Genomic DNA, 25,024 nt, shown 5'->3' on the forward strand with positions numbered 1-25,024 from the left:
ATCTTTGCTCCCTTCTCCCATCACTCGTGAACAAGAACCCGAGATAATTAATCTCCTCCATTTAAGGCAGGAACTCGTCCTTGACCTGGAGTGGGCACTCCATCCGATTGCGGCTGAGGACCATGGAGGTGCTGATTCTCATTCTGACCGCTTCACACTTGGCTGCAAACTGTTCCAGTGTGAGATGGAGGACATCACTAGATGAAGCCAATAGAACCACATCATCTGTAAAAAGCAGAGCTGAGATTCTGAGACCACCCAAGTGAAAGCCTTCCACCACTTCGCTACTCCTAAATTCCGTCCATAAAAATTCTAAACAAAATCGTGAACAAATGGCAGCCTTGACGTAGTTCATCACCCACTGAAAATGAATCTGACTAATTGCAGGGTATGCTGACCAAGCTCTTGCAAAGGTTGTATATGGTTTGACTTGCCCGTAGCAAGGGCCCAGGACACTCTGAGGCACACGGTCACATGCCTTATACACATGTCTGGTTTGGCAAACTCCCATGCACCTTCAAGTAGCCTTGAAATGATAAAGAGCTGATCCAGTGTTCCATGACCAGGACAAAAACTGCATTGTTCCTCCTGTATCCGAGGTTCGACTCACAGATGCACTCTCCTTTAAAGCACTCTGCTATAGACCTTCCCAGGGAGACTGAGGAGTGTGTTCCCCAATAGTTGGAACACACCCCCAGGTCCCCCTTTATGATAGGAGCCACCACCCCGGTCTGCCAATCTAGAGGCACCGCCTCTGATCTCAACACAACATTGTAGAGTTGTGTCAACCAAGACATTCCTACAACATCCATCCAATTGCCTCAGTGACCTCACCCCGAGAGTTAGGTGAGTCGACCCCCTTGTCTGGGGACAAGGGGGTCGACTCACCTAACTCTCACCTAACTCATTGTGTAATCACAATGGTTACCCAAGAGCAGAAGCAAGATGGGTTTTGTATTATGGTTGATTGTAGCAAGATCTTAGGCATAAGGTGTAGGAGGGATGTTAAGCTCTTAAGGCAGATTTATATGCAAAAAGTTTTGTTTTGCCTCAGAATCATTAAAAGCACGTAGAAGTATAGAGTAATTTTCAATTCATGAGTTGCAGGACTCATTAGCTGAGGTAGGGAAGATTCATTCTTGAGTTTAACCCCCCAGGGTCCCTACTTTGACTGACAGGCTTGGGAAATGCTGAGGTTCTTGGTGGTGTTCATTAAGTCTCACACAAATAGAAGCAAGCTGATAAAAGGTACCAGGAACCAAACCAAATTGCTTTTCATTTTGCCCTATACTGGGATATTTAGTTTCGTTTCGTTTAGTAATTTAGTTTAGTTAGTTACTGTTCTTACTGTCTTGGAGCAACTGTGACCACATAATTTCCTATGGGATTAGTAAAGTATTCTGATCTTATTTTGATATCCGAACTGTGACCTAGTTCCATAGAAGTGGGGCTTAAAAGCTTAGAAGGGTGGCTGTTGCTCAGGAGGTAGAGCAGGTCATCTACTGATTGGAAGGTTAGTAGTTTGATCCCTGGCTCCCCCAGTCTGCATGTCAAGTAAGCAAACATAAAGCAAGTAATTGTGTGAATGAGCAAATGTGCCATGTTGTATAAAACACTTTGAGTGCTCTGGGAGAGTAGAAAAGCGCTATATAAGATGCTTACCAAAGCTAAAGAATCTGCATCCCTTTCTACTTTTAAAGACCCTAGGAATCTCAAGTAAGCTTGCAGTCTGAGAGCAAACTGCTCTATTGGAATGATATGATAGCTCTTTAAGATAAGATGGGGCCTGATTATTAAGACCTTGTGAGGAGGAGGATTTTAAATTCAATTCTGGTTTTAACAGGGAGGCATAACAGAAGGAGGCATAAAGAAGGAGGCATAAAGAAAAACTAATATGGATGTAATAACTTTACTGTAAGTGAACCTAAAAAGCAGACTCAGATATCACAATGCAAGTTTTAGGTGTATATATATATATATATATATATATATATATATATATATATATATATGTCTCCTGTTTGATATTCATTCCTGTTGTATTCTATTTACATTTTGTTCAAAGTGTGGCTGGGAAGAAGGCAAGCTGAGCAGGCAGAAACTATTGGCTGTGCTGAGGAACAGAGGGGTTCTGTGAACAGACAGGATGGATTTTGGATCACCACAGCCATGTCCCAACCCTCACGATTAACAAGTACCTTCAGGTGTGAGGGGGTGAGCTCAGGGAAGTAACTGCTAAACTATAGGTAGAGGTGGAGATAGAAGTGAATCTGCTCTGAAGTGCCTAGATGGATAAAATGATAAAATTGCCTTGTATTGGCCTATAGACAACCCCAGCTGTCAGTAAACAAATACCTATGGAAATCCATAGGTATTTGTCATCCATCTTCTTTGACTTATCTGGGGGCTGGGTTGCAGGGACAGCAACCTAAGTAGAGAAACCCAGCCTTGCTTTCCCCTGACACCTCAAGCTGGTCTAGGGGGACACCAAGGCATTCCTATGTCAGCAGAGAAATAAAATCTCTCCAGCGTGTCCTTGGTCTGCCCCAGGATCTCCTCTCAGTGGGACATGCTCCTGTAGAATAGGAAGTCCTCGAACACTTCACCCAGGAGGTGCCCAGGAGGCATCCTTGACAGATGCACAAACTACCACAACTGGCTCATTTTAATGTGGTAAATGGTAAATGGTAAATGGACTTGTTCTTATATAGCGCTTTTCTACTCTGTCTGAGCACTCAAAGCGCTTTATACAACTAATTCATTCACCCAATCACACCCATTCACACAAGCACTTTTTATCTGACCTAAGTGCTAAGTAATCTACCATTCATACACATTCACACTCCGATGGATGCATCGGAGAGCAACGCGGGGTTAGTATCTTGCCCAAGGATATTTGGCATGCAGACTGGAGCAGCCTGGGATCGAACCACCGACCTTCTGGTTAGTGGCTGACCTGCTCTGCCACCTGAGCTACAGCCACCCCGTGTGGAGGAGTAGCAGCTCTGCTCTGAGTCCCTCGAGGATGGCTGAACTCTTCGCTCTGTCTCTAAGGAAGAGGCCAGCCACCCTTTGGAGAAAGCTCATTTCCGCCACTTGTATCAGCAATCTTTTGATCACAACCCAAAGCTTGTGACCATAGGTAAGGGTAGGGGACATAGACTGGCTGGTAAATCGATAGCTTGGCTTCTAAGCTCAGCTCTCTCTGCACCACAATGGACTGGTACATGGAACGCATTACTGCAGCTGCAATAATGCATCTGTAGATTGTCTTCTCCCCTCTAGCCTCAGTCCTGAACAAGACCCAGAGATTTTGCCCTCCATGTGGGCAGTTACTCACCCCTGTGCTGGAGTGGGCACCGGCTGAGAACTACTGCGTCAGACTTGGAGGTGCTGATTCTCATTCTCACCGCTTCACACTTGGTCGCAAACCACTCCAGTGCAAGCTGGAAGCCACTCCCTGATGGAAACAACAGAACCACATTATCCATGAAAAGCAGAGACAAGATTCTGAGACCACCCAAGTATAGGCATTCTGCCACTTGGCTACACCTAGAAACTCTGTCCATAAAAATTATGAACAGAATCAGTGAGAAAGGGCAGTCCAATGTCCATCGGGAATGTGTCTGATTTATTGCTGGCTATGTGGACTAAGCTCTTGCGATGGTTGTATAAGGATCGAATGGCCTGTAGCAACAGACCAGACACACCATACTCCCATAGCATGTCCCTCCAGTGCCCCACTCAGGGACTCCAAGAAGGCTGGGTACTCTGAACTGCCGCTCGGACAGTCAGGACCCGTTCCCTGACCCGAAGGCGAAGGGAACAAACCCTCTCCACTGGGAGAAACCCCAACATACCAGCAGCAAGCCGAGGGGATAACAAGATACCCACCCCAGCCTGACGCCTCTCACCAGGGGCAACTCCAGACTGAGACAGAGTCCAGCCCCTCTCCAAGAGACTGGTTCCAGAGCCCAGGCCATGCGTTGAGGTGAGCCCGACTATATCTAGCCGGTACCTCTCAACTTCACGCACTAGCTCAGGCTCCTTCCCCACCAGAGAGGTGACATTCCATGTCCCAATTGCCAGTCTTGGTAGCTGGGAATTGGTCCGACAGGGCCTCCGCTCCTGGCTGCCGCCCAACTCACATTGCATCCACCCCTACGGTGTCTCCTGTGGGTGGCGGGCCTGCAGGAAGATGGGCCCATGTCCATTTTTCGGGCTGTGCCCGGCCGGTCCCCATGGACTAAGGCCCGGCCACCAGACGCTCACCCTCCGGCACCCTCCCCAGGCCTGGCTCCAGGGCGGGGCCCCGGTAACCCCCGGCAGGGTGGACTGTTCCCTTGATGGTCTTTTCATAGGGGTCTTCTGAATTGCTCTTTGTCTGGTCCCTCACCCAGGACCAATTTGCCATGGGAGACCTTACCAGGAGGCAAAAGCCCCCAGACAACATAGCCCCTGGGATCCCTGGGACTCACAAACCCCTCCACCACAATAAGGTAGTGATTCACAGAGGGCAAATTTGCAAAAATTTGACACTACTTCCATCTAAAAACAGATGGGCAGGTAGAAAGGCAGTACACCACCAACAAGCTACCCCCACTGAGATATAATTTCCTCATGGGAAGGCAGGCCTTCAGGCCCTCATAGTTTAAATTAAGTGGTGTATAAAATATTCAAGCCATAATAATAATTCATACAGTTCTAGCTGTCCCCTGGGTTAAGCCTAACCAGATGGCATTTATAGTGACATGTCATTATTAAGGCTGTTGACAAGACCAACCATATGACCAAAAGCATCAAAATTTCCCTCTAAAGGGAGTGACTATCCTTAGGTCAGTAGTTTTGTTTACAATTGTGTCAAATAATTCCTTGTTAAAAAACTCGTGTTGAAATGTGGAACGGAACTACAATTCCTTGGGTGCTGTGGTGCCTGATCTTTAATAGATCTGATTACATTTCTCTTGGGAGGGGTTTCTGGTCCTCCTGATCCTCCTTCTAGGATCTCCTAGTGTACAAGAGCCAATAGCAACTCTAGCTCCTCTGTTAACTATTGCTTACTACCATTATGACAACACTGATCATCATCAGTAGACAGGGTCAACACATCCAGGTTCCTATTCCAGAAAACAGTCCACTTCTGTAATATAGCAGACTTTGCAACTCTTTCATAATAAGCAAAATGGAGAATTTTCAAACTTTAAATAATTCATGTCAGTCAGGTTTTGGATTATCTTGTTGTCTAAATCTACTTGTGGTAGGGTGTGGCTTGTGTCTCTGCTGCAGTCCTTAAAGGCCATAACCGATTATTTTTTGCCCAGCAGGAAAGGCACTCAGAAAAATCTTCAGTAAAGTTGTTTTAGTACAACTTTAAGAAAATCTATCAAAATGGCATTCACAAGGTCTTGGAAGACTGCAGGAGCAATGGTGAGGCCAAAGGGCATTGATAAATATTCAGAGTGTCCAAGAGGGGTCATGAAAGCAGTCTGCCCTTATCCACACTAGGTGATATGCATTACACATCTTCTTCAAAAAGCTGAAGAAATGGGTATTTGTTTTTAACAGTGATATGATTCAGTTTTCAGTAGTCTGCACATGGCCTGAGTGGCTTATTCTTAATTCTTCACAAAGAAAAAAATCCCAGCACACTTTAACAGTGAAAAAAACAGCACATTCTTAATCCAGTTATTTAAGGAGATAATTGGATTATTCTTGCTGCCAGTGACTCTTTGATATACTTTTCCATTCCTTCTCTATTGGGATGTGGGAGGTTGTAGACTTTAGCTGGCCGGAGAATCACTGATTTCACAATTGCAAGGGTGGTGCAGAGAAATGGACAAGGCTTGTTTTTTGCAAAGATTATAAAAATTAGTCTTAGTTGCCATGGACTCTAAAACCACCTTAAAGGTGACAAGAATCTGCAAGCAAAGAAGACCATCTGTAGGTAGTTAAATACTGAAAGGTTGATGATTGGAGTTGGAGACAAGTGTGACAACTGAAGCCCGCAGAACACAGACTACATCCGGACAGTTAAGCAAGAAAAACCTGATCTGCTAGTAGACAGGAGGAGAAAAGAGGGAAATATCATCATGGTAACTTATGCTAAGCACTTAACATAATTATGTTACATGGTCAGGAAATTGTGGTCACAATTGTGTTATGTGCTCAATGGTCAGTGAACATAATCTTGATTTTCAGTTAAAAATCCTTTTCAAGCACTGCATTTTTAACAGTTCTTTTACTCTACTTCAATTCAATTTAATTGTATTTATATAGCGCCAAATCACAACAAAAGTTGCCTCAAGGCGCTTCATAGATACAGAGAAAAACCCAACAATCATATGACCCCCTATGAGCAAGCACTTTGGCGACAGTGGGAAGGAAAAACTCCCTTTTAACAGGAAGAAACCTCCGGCAGAACCAGGCTCAGGGAGGGGCGGCCATCTGCTGTGACCGGTTGGGGTGAGAGAAGGAAGACAGGATAAAGACATGCTGTGGAATAGAGACAGAGATTAATAACAGATATGATTCAATGCAGAGAGGTCTATTAATACATAGTGAGTGAGAAAGGTGACTGGAAAGGAAAAACTCAATGCATCATGGGAATCCCCGGCGATTCTTTATATACTTATAGTATATAAATTGCAAAAGGTCTTCTACAAAAGCAATACATTATGTATGCAACCTGTTGAGATGTATCACTTTTTTGCTTGGTCCTAGATCATGGATTCCCTAATCCTTTTACTGTAGATTACAGATTAAATATATTTATCAGTTTGTAGGCTCTTTATTGCCAATTATATTTGATCACAAATAATTTCACTTTGAACTGACCATGTTTTTATGGTTATGGAAGAGGATCAAAACTGGATAATGGTAAATTGAGCTGGAATCTTGGCAACAAACCCAGGTGCTAAGGTTTGGGGCAACGAAGTGCTGCAAACTTAGCACTTGTCTACTCTGAGGACTCAAAAAAGCACTTTAAAGACACCTCATTCACTCATTTGCATAAATGCATACAAACCCTTGTTTTCTGATTACTTTCTAACATTCACAGTCTAAAGCAGGGGTGTCAAACTCCAGGCCTCGAGGGCCAGTGTCCTGCAGGTTTTAGATCTCACCCTGGGTCAACACACCTGAATCAAATGATTAGTTCATTACCAGGTCTCTGGAGAACTTCAGGACATGTTGAGGAGGTAATTTAGCCATTTGAATCAGCTGTGTTAAATCAAGGACACATCTAAAACCTGCAGGACACTGGTCCTCAAGGCCTGGAGTCCGACACCTGTGCTCTAAAGGCTGTAACACGGTGTTAACATCTTGAAGAAGAATACTTGGCTTGCAGACTAGAGCTGCCAGGCATTGAACGACCAACCTTCCGATTCGCAGATGACCTGTCTCTACCTCCTGAACTAACTGGTAGATGATTGATGGGCGACAGAAAATTGTCACTGTCACCCGTAGAGTGACAGTAACAACAAACAATCCATCTGTGTCAAAGCACTGAAAAGGGCTTTAAGTGCATTAGGAGGAACCACATGACATTTAAGTCCAAACACAAGACCACTGTTGTAAAGGAGCAGAAAATGGAAACAGGCACAAATTTAGTTAAAGGATGTTCAGTGAAAGTTTCTCTCATACAGAATCAACTAACTCATACAGAACAATTTCAAATAAGTGACTCTTTTTCTTTTCAATGGATTACAAAAGGAAATACTCTTGCCTCCATCTGTCATTTTCTTACTTACGTAAAATTCTAATGGCTCATCATTAAACGGGTCTTTGTACAGAATGAGTGATTTAACACAAAACTTGTGTTACAAGTATAGTTCTGTTTTTGCCCTCTCTCTTAGCTTGGTGCTACTGCTCTCATTCCTCCACTGCTGACTGTGTGTGTGCATGTATGTGTGTGTGTTTTGTGCTTTGGAGTAAAAACTGAGCCAGACCATTTGAAGCTATTTTAGCAATGGAGTTCCCTTTTAGAAGCTCTACTCTACCTTGTTTTAATTCCATCTGTTCATTTTTAGCTCTGTTTCTCATTCCACCAATTGCTGTGTTAAGCACTGCTTACTTTAGTCAAAGACATTAGAGGGCTATAATAATCTTCTCACAAAAACAAAATACTCTGGGGCCCTCATTTGCAAAGAACAAGAAAAAAACTATGTAACATATGAAACAATCATTACTAACACTGCACCACTGCAAAACAAACAAACAAAAAAGATTGGTTATTATTATTATTATGATAAGATAGGATAGGATGAAATAAGATAAACTTTTATTAGTCCCACAAGTGTGAAATTTGTTTGGTTGTGGTATAAAGTGCACAGTACAAAGTTAAGAGCAGCAAAAGAAAAACAATAGAATAGTAACATATGTTACTCTCAATTATTATGATTATTAGCAGGATGCTGCTAATAAAGTCACACAATTACATAGTGGATTCTGCTCAAAGATGTCCTGCCATTAATTAATGCTTCAGTCTTAAATATGATCAACCTATCTCTAATAATTGGCTATGTACCACAGGCCTTCAAGCTGGCAGTAGTTAAAGAGTTACTTAGAAAGCATCTCTAGACCCAGCCGTCTTAGCTAATTATAGGCCAATCTCTAACCTTCCTTTCATATCAAAAATTCTTGAAAGAGTAGTTGTCAAACAGCTAACAGATCATCTGCAGAGGAATGGCTTATTTGAAGAGTTTCAGTCAGGTTTCAGAGCTCATCACGGCACAGAAATAGCTTTAGTGAAGGTTACAAATGATCTTCTTATGGCCTCTGACAGTGGACTCATCTCTGTGCTTGTCCTGGTACACTCAGTGCAGCGTTTGATACTGCTGACCATAATATTTTCTTAGAGCGATTAGAGCATGCTGTAGGTATTACAGGTACTGCGCTGCAGTGGTTTGTATCATATCTATCTAGTAGACTCCAATTTGTTCATGTAAATGGAGAGTCCTCTTCACACACTGAGGTTAATTATGGAGGTTCACAGGATTCAGTGCTAGGATCAATTCTGTTTACATTATACATGCTTCCCTTAGGCATCATCAGAAGACATGGCATACATGTTCACTGCTACGCAGATGACACACAGCTGTATCTATCCATGAAGCCAGATAACACACATCAATTAGTTAAACTGCAGGAATGTCTTAAAGACCTGGATGGCCGCTAATTTTCTGCTTCTTAATTCAGATAAAACTGAGGTTATTGTACTCGGCCCTGAAAATCTTAGAAATATAGTTTCTAACCAGATTCTTACTCTGGATGGCATTACCTTGGCCTCCAGTAACACTGTGAGGCACTTTGGAGTGATTTTCGACCAGGATATGTCCTTCAATGCGCATATTTAAGATATATGTAGGACTGCTTTCTTTCATTTGCACAATATCTCTAAAATAAGAAATATCCTATCTCAGAGTGACACTGAAAAGCGAGTTGATGCATTTATTACTTCTAGGCTGGACTACTGTAATTCAATATTATCAGGATGTCCAAAAACTCCCTGTAGCCTTCAGTTAATCCAAAATGTGGCAGTGAGAGTACTGACAGGGACTAGAAAGAGAGAGAGAGAGCAGATTTCTCCTGCATTGCCTTCCCTTCATTGGCTCCCTGTTAAATCCAGAATTGCATAAAAAATCCTGCTCCTCACGTACAAGGTCTTAAATAATCAGGCCCCATCTTATCGTAATGACCTTAAATGGGGATTCCCATGATGCATTGAGTATTTCTTCTTCAGTCACCTTTCTCCCTCACTTTGGGTTAATAGACCTCTCTGCACTGAATCATACTTGTTATTAATCTCTGGCTCTCTTCCACAGCATGTCTTTTATCCTGTGTCACACTGGACGGAGGCCAGCAACTTGAACAGAACCCGAGCGCAGACACCCAGAGCAGAGGCAAGGGCGCGTTTTAACACAATTTATTGGTGAATGTACAATACAGGTGAAAACACAGGGACGTGGCAAACTGTGGCTTGGAAGCGTAGCTGTGAAACTATTAGAGTGGCATGAACGTAAGGACACCTGGATCTGGGCAGGTAAGTAATGGTCACACTTGGGAGAGAGGAGAGCAGAGTTAGAGCTGGGTTAAAGTGGATTACCAGAGAGGGTGAGTATAACAGTCTTTCCAGCTTACTTGCAGGAGGTGGAGGTGTGGTATTGAGGGGGAGGTGATGTAATTCCTCAGAGTTTGGAAAATGTGAAACGGCTGACCTGGGAATCGTTGGATCCAAAGTGGTGAGTGAGCAGGAGGGCAGGCAGGTGAGGTTTGGAGATATTTCCCAGTGTGTGGAAACAAACTAATATCCAAGTGGTGAGCAGCAGTCGACACTGGAGAAAAGTCTTGAAGCACAAGAAACAATGTGAGTCAATCTACTTGAGAACAGAACCATGAAAGTGCGTGTGTGAGAGCCAGTTACCAACATCAGGTAGCTGATGAACTGGCCGGGAGGAGATGACAGCGCAGAGCTTAAATCCCCTTTGGCCTGATTGCCCCAATTAGCTCCAGATGCGTGAAGCTGAGGTAGCCCTGCCCACGGGCGGATCCGAGGATGCTTAGGCACTGAGTGAAATTTCCAGCTGCTCACTCAGACCATGACATCCTGTCTTCCTTCTCTCACTCACAGCAGATGGCCACCCCTCCCTGAGCCTAGTTTTGCCGGAGGTTTCTTTCTGTTAAAACGGAGTTCCTTCCCCCTTTTCCTTCCCAGTGTGGCCAAGGTGCTTGCTTATAAGGGGTCATATGATTGCTGGGTTTTTCTCTGCATGTGTTATTGTAGGGTCTACCTTACAATATAAATTTCCTTGAGGTGACTGTTGTTGTGATTTGGCACTGCATAAATAAAACTGAACTGCATTAAACTGAACAGCTGGATTCTCCACATGAAGTGGCTCCAAACAAAGCTCCTCCTAAGCAACATGCATACTGTTGTATTTCCATGGCACTGTGTATTCCACTATTTCACAGCATGCCCAAGAAAGCCACTATATGAGTGTGTCCCTTCTCTCCTTTCTGCTTTCCTGTCCTCACTGCACCTTGCAATACCATCAACCAGATAAAGAAAGGAGTCACTTGCCAGGGTTTCTGTGCAGCAAATGTGTAGACTGTAATTTCTTGCATGACAATATTTAGAAAATGTGATGCACATTCTTCACTTACAAATTATATGGAAAAGTCACAGTGTCCAATCCTTACCTGGGATAAATCTGTTCAAGTGCAACTTAAAATTTTAGAATTTTAGTAGAGCATGTGACCACTCATAGGTCTCCTGGTCTGTGTACATAGCTGGAAGGCTGGAGGATCCTGAAGACAGGGCTTTCCAAAATTCTGGCATCCTTCCAGAGTGGATCAGATGGACACCAAACTTGTTGCAGCCCCTCTTTCTATCTTATGCCTTGATCAACTGCTTGAACATGACTTCCATCTCCTCACTGTCCTGGACGGTCCCTCTACAGTGAAGCATCAGCTCTGCTTTGGTGATGTGACGTGTTACATCTGCTTCAGTAGGATGCATGCACACTTGGCTGCCCTGAGTCATTGCAGGTCACGCTCATCCCACAAAAAGATGAAGCGGGTGACTTGGGTAACATGCCATGCTCAAGTTTGTTGCCCAAGCAGCTGTAGACCTGGACCTGACCTGCCAGCTTCCTCACAGTTTTCTTGGTGGAGTCCATTTTGATAAACTGTCCAAACACAGATGTGTTCACTTCATTCAGTTTGCAGAGGACATCTTGGACATATACCTGCATTAGCCAGTGATGATTAGGCAGTGCAGGGATAGCTTAGCAGTCTTCCAAAGGCACTAGTGAAATGATCCCAGACGAGTTTGCATGAGCAACTCCTTCGTAATCAGTAAGTTACAGAATCTGCTTCTCAAGACAGCTTTCAGTATGCCGTTCCTCCAGTTGCTTATGAAGCTGGCTGCTGCGTTCCCAATCCATGCTGATGCATGAGGCACATATCCTGCATGTCACATCCCAGCTTGTATGCCAGGCGGCACGGGACCTGGATGCAATGGCCAGTATCTAGATGGGAAATGATGGTGTGGCTCCAGCTGATCATATTTAGTTTACAGCTCCGACAGGCAAGATATTCTGAAGCTAAAAAATAAGAGTTGCTGACATCAGCTATGTTCTTGATCTCCTAGTGTTGTCCGTCAGATATAAGATCTGACTTCTCACAGTCTTGATTTGGACAGTGCAGCCTCACATGCCAAAGCTTCCTAGGCACCCACAGGAACAGAGGGCGGCCAAAGTACTACTCCAATGCAGGCAGGGCACTTGAAGCCAGTGAAGGGCATGACGGATACCACCACAGTCTGACTACCTTTGTGTGGTCCAGCTCTGGTTATTTAAAGAGTGACCACTGGAACAAAACTTTGGAAATCCATCCCTGGAGGAAGAAGAAACTCAGACAGTAAAATATAAAAATAAAGATTTTGGACATTTCCAAACTTGTGTTTCAGCGTCAGGCCGGCGTCTGTGAATGCAGGAAAGGCAGCAGGAAGGCAAATTTTCCTGTCTATTAAAGAGATAAAAGAGAATTAAAGGACAACTATTTTTTCACTTTTGTTTTTTGAGAGAAGGAGAGAGTGTGAAAGAGAAAAAATATTTCATATAAATACATACGGCCTGATTTGTTGTACAGCAATTAAAACCCCACTGTCAGTGCCAGCAGTTCTAGTTTAAGTAGATCTAAGTTGGATTCAGCAGACAGAGCTGATGATTAAATATTAATTAATTAGCAAACAATGCAGACACAGATAGTAAAGGTTGTTGCTAGGAAGTGGAGGGCTGTGAGGAAATGGCAGCTTGAAATGAAGCAGCTTTGTCTCTGGCTTTTTGAAGCTCTTGCCTCTATCTTGAACTGAATAGTATAGCCACCCTCAGGATAGTCTGACATGTACTTCTGTAAGGCTCTTTTATTCACATGTTAATACAATAATCAGAGGCTCCAGACTTATCTGACATGGATACAACCACATATGCACCATAACCCTATGCATTTTCAGCAAACAACTGAAAAGTCTGGCTCTTGAAGATTCCAGTCTGCGGCTGATGTTGCCCAAGAAGATGTTGTTTATTATCAGCGTCCCCACTATGACTCAGAAAAGCCATCCTCGCTGACTCTTTTATCTTCTCAAGTGAGAAAGTTCAGACCCATGGCCCTTTTTCCACCTTGACTTTCTTAGTCTCTTCTGTGTCAAAGAGACTGGCATGGACATCCCCTCACCTTCTAAATTTAGGATCCATTCTCTGTGTTTAACAAAAGAGAAAAGCTTGCTCAACCTCTCATATAGCAAATACTTCATATTATATTGCCAAAGTTCTCACCCTTATAGTGTATTTCACTTCTCTCTACTTTTTCATATCTAACTTTATTGTTTTAATTTCATAGTTTCTAGTGTGTTTTACTAATGATATTGAACCAGATAAAGAATGAACAAAGAATATAAGAATGTGGAAAACTCTCTCTTTTCCTATTTTCTACCCTTGTATACTGAACTTCCATTTAACAAAACTAAAATATAATGAAAACTAAAGGCAGTGGCTAATTCTGTGCTTTTTGTCCAACACTGACACATGGTCACACTGATGGATGCATCAGAGAGCAACTTGGAGTTACTATCTTACCCAAGGATGTTTGGCATGCAGAATGGAGAAGCCAGGGATTAGACCACGAACCTTTCAATTACTAGATGACCTGATTTACCTCCTGAGCTACACCCATCCTCACCTATGTTTACAACCTTATGATAATAACCAAAGGAATCTGGTTGTGAAATAAGCCAGCTGAGGTGGTTTAAGCTTCCTGGGCAAGGTGTCCCAGGCTTGCCCTACTGAGAGGAGGACCTAAGGTAGACCCAGGAGTGATTACATCTTATCGTTTACTTGGGAATGTTGCAGTGGATAAACTGAATTAATTGTGTGACCAGAGTGAGGTTTAGATTTCTCAGGATGCCTTTGTGATAAGCAGTAGAAAATGGATGGATGGATTTATTGTACCATGAGATGCACTCTTAGATGCAGTTTATTTCTGAAGTGCTAGTTATGCATCAGAAACTGTAATTTTAAGCTTGATAATTGATAGATTCTGAGTGTTTATTTGTGACACTCTTCCATAATATCAAAAAGCTGTAGTTTGTCATCAGATCAAAGTGAAATTAATTGGGATTGAAAACTACTGGCACTAAAGAGCCTACAAATGCAACTGATAAATCTTTAGGTGAATCCATTATCTAGCAGGTTTAGTTTACAAGTTCAGTTAATTATTTTTTTTCAAAAACACAGCATAAGCTACCATGATGTGGCCAGGTCAAAAGACACTGAACACTGACTTTTAATGGTAAATGGACTGGTTCTTATATACCATTTTCTACTCTGTCTGAGCACTCAAAAGCAGTTTAACACACTTTTCCTTATTCACACCAGCACTTTTTTCTATCTAACATAACTGCTGCAGCTGCTCATGGCTCAGAGCTAACAGTAGTGATCATCACAGTTGTGTACATTCCACCTGATTTCAATGTAAACATAACGCTCTCCATCCTGCTGAACGCAATTAAGAAACAGCAGCAAGTCCACCCTCACGGTGTTCACATAGTTGTAGGTGACTTTAACAATGCCGACATAAAGACTCTATTCCCAAAGTTCTATCAGCATGTCAAATGTCCCACCAGGGGAGAGAACACTTTAGATCATAATTACTCCAACATTAAACATGCATATAGAGCCATACCCCTCCCTCAGCCAGTCTGACCACCTCTCTGTCCTGAACACCAGCACCTAGAAACATTTGCAGGATCAGCACTGGGCTATATATCAAGGTCTATATTGTGACTGGATGACCAACCAGGCACACTTCTCAGAGCCTGCAATGCTGCCTTCAGGTCAGGCTGCAGATCTCTGTACAGCGCTGCTTGAGCTGTTCTGAAAAGGGGAATAAAAAAAGCCAGGAGTGACCATAAAAGAAGCATGTCCACCACCTGTCCAGCAACAACACACAAAATATTGGATAACACAAATTAAAGTGCTAGTAGTATTTAAGTTTTTTTTTTTTTTTTTTTTTTAAAGTGCAAATAGATATATGTTCAAATAAAGTGTCAAATTTAAAAAAAAAAAAAAAAAAAAAAAAAAAGGTTTTATTTTCCACTTCAAAATAACAAGTTTCCAAAAGTTACAGACAATTCAGTTCTTGAATTTACGATTGCAGAAGACATGCTCTGGAGGCTTGCTCTTATTTTTGAGGTGATGTTCCCAGCTGTTGATGGCCATGCTTAAGATGCTCTCTGTCATGACTTCAACCATTTGAGAAGTGCAAGAGCCTTTTTCAGGACAAACTCATCTATACTTTTTGCTAAATGCTAGTAAAACAGAATAAAGCAGAATCAGAAAATAACGCTACTAATCACAAATTTGGTTGTACTCGTTGGTTCATTTTGTGTTACAACATTGAAAACAACATACAGTTGAGAGTAGGTGAAGAAGAAAGTGCAGGCACCGTGGAGCGAATAGAGACAAGTGTCAGAAGTGATTTGTGTGTGTAGCAACAAGAACGAAAGAGATGGTTTACTAGATTTCAGCAGTAGACATCTGCTATTATGTATAGCTTGGAAACAATGGTACTCACACAAAAAAAGGAGTTTGGAGCTGAATGTGGCAGAATAAAAGATGTCTTTCAACTTTCTTTTAAATTGACCAGGATGGACAAGATTAGAATTGAGCTTATCAGAGGTGCAGGTTAAATAGTTTGGAGACAAAGTTAAAGAGGCAAGGCTGAAATGGTGGACGATTGGACATGTGCAGAGGAGGGATTCTGGATTTACTGAAGAAAGTTAAAACATGTTGAGTATGAAGCTGCCAGGCAGGAGGAAAAGAGGAAGACCCCAGAGAAGGTTCATGGCTGTAGTAAGGAGGACATGCAGAGGATTGGTGTGACTGAGGAGGATGCTAGGTGTAGGGTGAGATAGGAGAAGATGATCTACTGTGGTGATCCTTAATTGGAGCTGCTGAAAGAAGAAGTTGCTTCCACAGAACACATTTATTACTATCTTTGTCGAACTTTGAAAGAGTAAAGCTAATTGTTTAGCAGTTATGGGAGAGTTAAGATAAGACATTCACATGTCTATCTTATCTTACCTAAGCTAATTACATTGATAAAATAACTTCTTACTAGAGGTATCTGTATAATGTTATAGTACAAAACATGCACCAAGTGACACAGAGAGAGAGAGACAGAAATACAAATGTCAGAGACCAGCTTTAACTTCTATTTTAAAGTGAAGCTTTATAAAGGTGAAATAAATATTTGTGTGTCTTTAAATGCCTATGTGCTGCTGTTAAGTGTAACAGACTTCCTTGCACCTAATAAAAAAGAATTAAACATCTTTTTCAAGTGGTGAACAATAGGAGGCCCAGAGGCCTCCAACATACCCACTCCTCAGTTACTATTCACAAGAATTCATTGCTACCACCAGTGGAGCTACAATGCCATTACCTTTTGTACCTGATTGGTCATTCTGTGGCGTTAAATCAATAACCACTTTGGCCAAACTGAGTGCTGTGGTGTTGCTGAGGTTGTTTTTATTCAGATCAGACTCCACAGTATAACTGTTCAATCTGGCCAAAAAGACCATACATGAAAACACAACAACCCTTTTTTGTGTGGTTGTGCAGATTGTGGTGTGGGGTTATTTTTCAGGAGTTGGGCTCGGCCCCTTAATTCCAGTGAGAGGAACTGATAATGCTTTAGGATACTGAGACATTCTGGATGATGTCTTGATGCACGCTCAATCATCCAGGTAAGTACAAAACGCTACATCCAGATGAACAGAATCAACTTTTGGAGATTCTGGATGATATTATGTTCCCAACTGTGTGGAAAACAGTTTATGGATGGCCCCTTCCTATTCCAGCGTGACTGCGACGTAGTGCACAAGAAAAGGTCTACAAAGACGATAAGTGACAGTGGTGTGGAAGACCTTTATGGGCTTGCACAGAGTTCTGACCTCAACCTGGTAAAACACCATGGGGATTAATTAAAGTGGAGACTGCAAGCCAGGCCAGGTCCAACATCAGTTTCTGACTTCACATATATGCATCTGGAAGAATAGTCAAAAATTCCCATAAACACATTCCTAAACCTTGTGGAAAGCCATAGCAGAAGAGTGGAAGCTGTTATAGTGGAAAAGGGTGGGCTGACATCATAAACCTGGTAGATTAAGAATGGGATGTCACTCAAGTTCATATGTGTCTGAAAGCACATGAGCAAACACTTTTGGCAATATAGTGTGTCAAAATGAGTAGTGAAGGATTAAACATATGAAGGATAATAAAGTTTAAATTGACTTGTGTAAAAATGCCTATGCTTTAAAAAGGTTGGATGGTGAAATTGTTATAAAAGGTCTGAGACTCGTTGCCTGTAGCTGAGACTGTTTATTTGATTTTGTAGTTATCATGTTCCTGGGTCGTAAATGCCTTGTGAAATTGGTGTTTCCAGGCAATGCAGTCAGCATGAAACAGAAACAAAGAAATTATCCTTTTCCAGTTAAATGTTTTTGGCTGTTGACTGTACACACACACACACACACACACACACACACACACACACACACACACACACAAACAAACAGAGATCAGTTTTCCATCACATCAGAGTAAAAGACATTGACTTATACTTGGGGGTGGTAGATCAGGTCATTTACTGATCAAAAGGTTGGTAGTTTGATATCCTTGTGCAAGATACTAACACCAAGTTGCTCTCCAATGCATCCATCGGAGCATGTATGAATGAATGTGTGTGATTGGTAGATAGAAAGCACTTAAACATAAAAGAAACTGAATGGGTGGAAGAGGCATGTTGAGTGTTTGAAATGCTTGCCAAGAGGAAGTCTCTGCTTTCTAAGAAAAAAACCCATGCCAGCTTGTTAATGGTTTGAAAAAAAAACCCCAAATCAACAAGAATCCCATCCATCCTCTTCTGCTTTTCCTTGTCAGGGTTGCTGGAGCCTATTCCAGCTACCATAGAGCAAGAGGCAGGGTACACCCTTGACAAGTCACCAGTCTGTCGCAGGGATAACACAGAGAGACAGACAGCCACTCGCACCAATTTAGAATTACCAGTTAAAAGACTACAGCTCCCCTTTCAACACCATAGTTCCATCCAGGCTTATCGAAGCTCGGAATCTGCGCATCAGTGTCTCCTTATGCTGCTGGGTCCTAGACTTCCTGTCGGACAGACCACAGGTGGTAAGGATCGGACATGTCATCTACACTCGGCATCAGTGCCCCCAGGGATGTGTGGTCAGTCCCCTGCTGTACAAACTGCTCCACAACTGTGAGGCCACACACAGATCCAACAGATGCAGATATCACCACCATCATCAGTTGCATTTAAGGCTAAGGGAGGTTTGGCATGGACCCCAGAATACTCACCAACTTCTATTAATTCATGACCTGGTACAGCAGTTGTAACGGTCTGTACAACGTATCGCCGGGTTTGAACTGCCAGAAAGCTCACTGGATCTTCTCTGATCTAAGCCACCCCAGCCATAAACTCTTCATCCTACTACCTAATGACAGGAGGCACAGGAGCATCCACAGCTGCACCAGCAGGTTCAGGAAAAGCCATCAGGCTACTGAACTGCAGAAATATTGGCCAGTTTATTTTGCACATGTGTATACATGAGTTCAACTTCTTTTCTCAAGCAAAACTGAAAATGTACAGCTCTATTTTAATAAATGGACTGGCTTTTATACAGCACTTTTCTACTCTATCTGAGCACTCAAAGCACTTTACCTCACTAACGCATGCTCTTCCTAGGTAAGAGCTTGCTATATATTGCTGGTGTCTAACATTTGCACATTTCCTATCATTTCCTCTTGCATACTGATGGAGGGATCAGAGAGCAACTTGGTATTAGTATCTTGCCTAAGGATATTTGGCATTTCGCAGACTCAAGCAGATGGGGATCGAACCACCAACCTTCCGATTAGTAGGTGACCTGTGCTGCCTCTTGAGCTTCAGCCACCCCAGCTGACTGCACTGTAGAAGGTGACTTTGCCTCTAAACACGAAAATGAGTAGAGAAGGTGTTAAAGTGGGTTTCAGCAGGTGGAGGAACCCTAAGAACAATCAAAATGGCTCATTGTGGGTAAAAAGATCACAGAGATATACTGTTTACACTAACTGTATACTAGGCAGTATAATCAAAGTAATATAAACTAACCTGCAGAGTTTTTTCAGGCAACCTTTAAATAACACTGTTCATCTATCGCAGTTTGTTTTGCAGCATGTTTCACAATATGAAAAAACATAATGTCACATGTACTTACATGTAAACTTTAAATTTCAAGTTTATCAAATACGACTGAGCAGTCCTTGCCTCTAAATCTGACCTCTCTTCTTCCTCTCCTGTCCTTCCTTTCTTATCTTTCTCCATCTCTGAGTAGATTTAGCTCTCACGTGGTTTTCCCTCTTTCAACCATGTTTTGTGACATCTTCTGGCAATTAATATATGAACAGGTTTGCCTTTTATGCGTTACTGTTTAGGCTCAAATCGGTTTGATGTGTGAAGGCCTGCAGTGATATGAAACAATAACTCCCCTCAAATGTATCAAACCAAAAGTAGTGCCCTCAACAGAAGCCCCGGACTTGTTCATGTTTTAATTTTTTTTCCTACTCTGCCACACCCACTGAGGAAAACACTCTGGTTATTGGTTACTTTGTTTTCGGTGTCATGAAGTTAGAGGCACCAGCAGCCATTGTTCATTGTCTTTAAGGGACCAGAGAAGGCGACATTGAAGGAACCCAAAGAACCAAAAGAAGCCAAAAAATGTTGGACCCTGAAATTTTATGTGGTCCCCTCCACAAAAGCCGTTTCTCTGCTATGGTGACCTGTGAACCCTGACCGAAACTCTTCAAATAAGCTATTCCTCTGATCTGTTAGCTGTTTGACAGCTGGGTCTAGAGATGGCTTTTTAAGTAATGGTTTTACTACTGCCAGCTTGAAAGGCCTGTCTTACATAGCCGATTATTAGAGAAGGGTTAATTATATTTGAGATTCTCCTCTTCATTACACACGACAATAACCCATAAGCTGGAAAGGAAATGACTTCTCCATAATTTATAAGATATTTATTCAGCATCATTCTGATGATAATCAATCACCCTGACCTGTTGTACATCCTTTCTAGCTTAATCTCTGCCTAGCCAATCGATGCAAGTGCTTTTGTATATCTAACCTCACTATAATTTATTCGTGTACCTTTGCCACCTCTTTCTTTGCCGTACACTTAAAGTATTCCTGTGTACTTTCTTCACTTCACTGACTGTCCTACTTTTTCCTCTTCCTTCAACAAGTTTCTGTATTTTCTCATCCCACTACCAAGTCTCCTTGGCCTCTTTCTGTTTGGATACACCTAACAGGTCTTTACCTCATAATAAACAGGCAACTGTTGTTGTGATTTGCTGCTATATAAATATTTGGTGCTATATATTTATATAAAAAAAACTTAACTGAATTGAACCTTGGCACTTTTCCTCAGGACTACAGCTATATTTTCCCAATATTCCATTTCCACATAATTTTCCCCACAAGCTTACAATGCTTAAACTACAAATGAAACTATGTTCCTTCCTCTGCTGTTTCACCCAGTAGTAAAGCTGCTCCAGGCCTGACAGAGGAGTCAAAGAACAGCTCACACCAGATTACTGTGATTACGGTTTTTGCTGATTATAGTTTTCAATAGGGTTATTGCTGAGCTTCATCTCAGCCACCTCACCACTTTACATGGGTGTTGTCGAGCAAGCAACCAGGAAGTATCCTCAGACAGACCAGTATCTTTCATCACGTTTGGTTCTGGTCAGCAGAAGTGTGGAGTTCATGACTAGACAGATTTTTTGTTTAGGCTGACTCAACTCATGCCAACAGACATAAAGATCAAGACTAAACTTGTATAAATAATAAAATCACTGCTTTTACAATGAGGTTTTTAATTTTTTTTCAATATTTTCTGATGCACATTTTTAATAAAAGGATAGTACAAAAGAGAGAAAAAAATGAAGTACAATCCTCTTTAGCCTCTTTATGCACGAGGAAAAAAGGCATGGCACCACATCAGACAAGAAAACAATGCCCACAGCTTGTAATTATGTTTGAAATGTGGTAACTTGAATATCGAGATTTCCAATTAGTTTCAAAGAAGACAAGAAAAAAAGAACCTTAAGCAGATATAAGTCTTTGCTTCACATGGTTCCACTTTACAGGCTTGAAGAGAAACAAACAAATTGCACCTCATTTGGTTGGGCTGGGTATTTATAACTGCTTTTGGCTGGCAAAACCACAGCACAATCAATTGCAAGAACAGCACTGACTGAGCAGCAAAGACCCACGCACACACACACACACACACGCACAGACACACAAACACACACACACGCACAGACACACACACACACACACACACACACACACACACACACGCACAGACACACAGACACACACACACAAAGAGAATGTGAGAGAGAGATCTTGTATAGCATCCAGTTGTTTTACATGAGAACTGTTCTTTCTTTTTGTGGCCTGGCTTGACTCTAACTAACAAGACTGAGTCAGCAAGTTGCTAAAGTAGTAAACTTATTGGCTGGCCTTGGGAGTAAAACCGATTACTGCTTGCAAGTTTTTATCGTCAAAAGACAACTCTGAAATTCTCATCCTGCAAGAAACAGTCAAATATCGTATCCAGTTCATATACCATCTGAAATTCTTCGACCTTCTTCAGCTGAGTGTGTGTGGGCTTTGAGTGATATTCTTCCAGTTCTTTCTGATGCTCTTAGACACAGCCAGGATACCACACATACCATGATACTATACTAAAAACCCTACATACATTTGTTGCACACGATAAAGTTATATTTGTCAGCCTTATTTTTCTATGCTATAATTGCAGAGTTCTTATGTATTAAATGAGAATGATTTTTTTTTTTTTGCGTTATTGTGTATTTTATTCCTATCAAGACTTCATGGTTGTCTGACTGACATAGAAATGTCTACATTTAAACTCATTTCCATTTTGATGTAACCACTTAACAACATATATCAGCTTATTTAATACTAATAATTATATATGCTATTATTATACCCCCTAAACCACTATTTAACATATACTCAATGGCCTTTTCCTTGGATGCATGTTGCTACTACTGGATAACGCCCACTTTTTTATAATTATTTGGGTTTTCTTTAGTCTTTTAACACCGGTTCTTACCTGTGAAATACAACTTTTAAAAAAAATCTATATACTAATAGGCAAGTATACGCTAATATAAAATATATGTTAGTGCTGTCAAAGAATTTAAATGTTTAATCAGATTCATCACAGGAATATAGTGGATTAATTTAGATTAATCACGTTTAAATATCATTCATTTTTATTCTATATTAACTGCATTTCATTTTGCATGAGCAAACAGACTCGAGGAAAAAAGGGAAAATATAAGCACTTAACATGTTTATTGAACATCTTGCACATTCATGTTAACAAAAAACTCTGTAAACATTTATCCACTCTCTCTCTGTCACTCTTGGGGAGGCACCTCAAGTCCTTGAAACAAGTACCAAAGCTACGTAAACCGCTTGTTCTCAACAATATTAATAGGTCTGCAGTTTGTTGCAGTCCACTTGGCAATTGTGTCAGTCAGCATTTCAGAGGTTGACTTACTGAGCCCCCGATACTCCGTGGGTGGTTTGTCGCAAGTTGGGTGACACGTTAGCCAAAGTCCTAGCATCATTCCAGACTAACAAATCCAACGTGCGTTTATCATCTTCCATATTGAGTTGATTGGTTCAGCTGCCCGTCACTACCAGATCAACTGCCCATTTGCACATGTGCGAAGGTAACTCTACTTGGACAAACTGCCCGAAATGCGTTGACAGATACATTTCGGGGAGTTTAAGTCATTCTGCACTCCAGATGCGTTTATTGCATTAAAAATTTTAATTGCGTTGACTGCGATGGTGGATTAGTTTGCGTTTGACAGCACTAAATAGAATATATAACAAGAGACAAAATATAAGAAATAGCTCTAATGTATACAAATAGCTCAATTATAAATATCTAGAATATTACAGAGATTAAATATATGTGATTGCCATTTACCCTGTAAACTGTAAAACTTTGCTATTTGTTATTTTACAGTACATGATGTGCAAAAGGGTGTGTAACTATTGCACTGTAACTGGCCAGCACATCATGGAGTGGTTGGGAGGTATTTTCCAACATTGTCCTTATCTTGGACAACATCTGCATCTCCGACACCACCTCAAGGGAGTCCAGCTCCATCCCCACAACTAGTAGCCTTGCGGATCAGTTTATTTAGTCTTTTATCATCTGTTACCCTCAACCTGCTGCCCTAGCATGCACCAGCATAGAGGATAGCAGCAGCCACAACAGACTGATAGAAAATCCTGAGCATTGTCCGACAGATGTTAAAAGAACTCAGAGACGACTCTGGCAACCCAATAGAGTGCAGTGGTGTTTTTAACCTGGTCCAGTTTATTATCTATTTGTACTCCGAGGTACTTATAGTCCTCCACAATATCCACATTGGCCCCCTGGATTGAAACAGGGGTCACAGGTTTCCTGGTCCTACAGTCCACAATCAATTCTTTGGTGTTCTGTCACATTGAGCTGCAGATGATTCTGCTCACACCACGTGACAAAGGACACATCAACAGCAAGTTACTCTGTCTCATTACCCTCGCTGATGCATCCAACCACCGCAGAGTAATCCGAAGTCTTCCTGGGCCAACATGACCTGGGAAGTAAGTGCCACAGGACTGTAATCCTGTTGGCCACTGGGACACGGCGTCTTTGGTACAGGAACCAACCATGACATCTTCCACAGCACTGGGACCCTCTGCAGACTCAGACTCAACATAAACAGTTTATGAAGGACTCAGGACACAGGTCTTGAGGACACAGCGAGAGAGTGATTACAGTGGATTTCAGGCTGATTACAGATAAGTCAGGTAAGTCAGGTGAACATTCACTGCTGTATTGAATCTGCTAAAGAACACATTCAGCTCTTTGGCTCTGTCCTCACTGCCCTCAGTTCCCCTGCTGTTGGATGGCCTGAATCCAGTGATTGTCTTCATTCCACTTGACACCTCTCTCATGCTGTTTCCACTCCAGTTTCTCCTGTAATTATTTTTAGCCTCTCTGATTTTGCCCTTCAATCACCTTTCCACCTCCCCCCTATTGCCCACACTGAAGGCCTTCTTCCTGTCATTGAGGAGGGCTTTGATGTCTATGGTGCAGGTTATGTAGTCAGTGATATACTCAGTAAGTCCATTGATGTCCTCACTGTGTGGTTTGCAGAGTCTCCCAGGCTGTAGTTCTGCTAAGGCCTCATCTGACCACTTACTAATACTTCCAGTGGTCACAGGCTCCCTTTTCACAATAGGAACATAGCAGAGGGTAAGGTGAATCAGGTTATGAGCTGACCTACCCAGTGGGGAGCAGGAGGAGGAACTGTAAGCATCCTTAACATTAGCATATAGTATATCTTTTATCCTGTCTTCCTTCTCTCACCCCAACCAGTCGTGGCAGATGGCCGCCCCTCCCTGAGCCTGGTTCTGCTGGAGGTTTCTTCCCACTGTCACCAAAGTGCTTGCTCACAGGGGGTCATATAATTGTTGGGTATTTCTCTGCATGAATTATTGTAGGGTCTACCTTACAATATAAAGAGCCTTGAGGCGGCTGTTGTTGTGATTTGGTGCTAAATAATTCAAATTCAAATTAAATAGGTCTGAAATTCTCTCCTCCCTGGTGTGACAGAGCACATACTGTGTGAAAGTTGGCAGTGTAGTGTCTAAGGTGACATGGTTGAGCCAACCTGAGACAGCAATGAAGACACTTTGGTGCTGAGTCTGTAACTATGGTAGAGTGAGTACTGTCACAGGCAGCTGTGCGGTTAGCAGCAAAGATTACATGGGTAAATTCCCTGGGCAAATAATACGGCCT

This window comes from Neolamprologus multifasciatus, chromosome 15, assembly GCF_963576455.1.
Source record: "Neolamprologus multifasciatus chromosome 15, fNeoMul1.2, whole genome shotgun sequence".
NCBI classification, from domain to species: domain Eukaryota; kingdom Metazoa; phylum Chordata; class Actinopteri; order Cichliformes; family Cichlidae; genus Neolamprologus; species Neolamprologus multifasciatus.